The sequence below is a fragment of the Nycticebus coucang genome, chromosome 6 (assembly GCF_027406575.1).
Source record: "Nycticebus coucang isolate mNycCou1 chromosome 6, mNycCou1.pri, whole genome shotgun sequence".
NCBI lineage: Eukaryota > Metazoa > Chordata > Mammalia > Primates > Lorisidae > Nycticebus > Nycticebus coucang.
Window position 1 is genome coordinate 59,063,424 of NC_069785.1, and position 1,361 is coordinate 59,064,784.

At 42.0% G+C, this 1,361-nt stretch overlaps 1 pseudogene; it reads left to right on the forward strand.

The window, feature by feature from the left end:
• The first annotated feature begins 314 nt into the window (after positions 1-314).
• On the forward strand, positions 315-852 carry LOC128588344 (60S ribosomal protein L21-like; annotated as a pseudogene).
• Positions 853-1,361: the final 509 nt, after the last annotated feature.

The window sequence follows — 1,361 nt, forward strand, 5'->3', positions numbered from 1 at the left end:
ATTGAGAAGCATAATCTGAGGACACTAAGAGTGAGGAATAGACAAATGAGGGAGGGAAAGAAGAGAAATAAGTGTAAGGGTGCTTTTCTGAGCTGGCCAGAACTTCATGAAACAATACAATGGGGGATGTCTCCAGGAAACCATACCTAGAAACAGAGTCTGGCGCACAGCTAAAGGTCTAATGCTTTGCTCACTTTACTTACTACACTTGTTCATTCAGTGGCTATACTCAGCACCTGCTGGTTCAGGATCAGCATACTACCCAGAGTTTATAGCCAAATCTCCTAATTAACAACCTTACCGGGAGACGCCATCTTCCAGTAATTCACCAAAATGACAAACACAAAGGGAAAGCGGAGAGGCACCCGATACATGTTCTCTAGGCCTTTTAGAAAACATGGAGTTGTTCCTTTGGCCACATATATGCGAATCTACAAGAAAGGTGATATTGTAGACATCAGGGGAATGGGTACTGTTCAAAAAGGCATGCCACACAAATGTTACCATGGCAAAACTGGAAGAGTCTACAATGTTGCCCAGCATGCTGTTGGCATTGTTGTAAACAAATAAGTTAAGGGCAAGATCCTCGCGAAGAGGATTAATGTTCGTATTGAGCATATTAAGCACTCTAAGAGCCGAGATAGCTTCCTGAAACGTGTGAAGGAAAATGATCAGAAAAAGAAGGAAGCCAAAGAGAAAGGTACCTGGGTTCAACTGAAGCGCCAGCCTGCGCCACCCAGAGAAGCCCACTGTGTGAGAACTAATGGAAAGGAGCCTGAGCTCCTGGAACCCATTCCCTATGAATTCATGGCATAATAAGCATATAACATAGCACACAGGAGTACTAGTGGACCCATGTTTTTAGGCGCAAGAACCTATTTATTCCCCAGGAGCTCATGCCATAATATGTGTACAGCATAGCACACAGGATAACCAATAGTCCCCATGTAACAGTGATACAAGGTGCTGGAACCTATTTCCCATGAATTCAAAAGTCAATCAACACTTTGTCACGTTCAATGGCAAGGTGCCTGCCTCCCTGAGCTACTGGAACCTCTTCCCCTATGAATTCATGGCATGGTAGATACAAATAATAGCATAAAAATGTATCTTGTTCATTCACTACAAGTGTGTTTTTTCCCCCCAAAGAAGTATTAAAGCAAATTTTAATGTGTCCTAAAAAAAAAAAAAAAAAAAAAAAACAAAAAACCTTAACATGTGTTGAGTTTTGCTGTAAAGGTTTTTCAAACTTAACCACCTTCCTACAGTGACTGCCTCCTTAAGGCGACCTAATTTTCACACTGGACATGCACTGTATGTACATATCAGGAAAGTAGGCCTAGTTCCTTAGGTTGGCAACC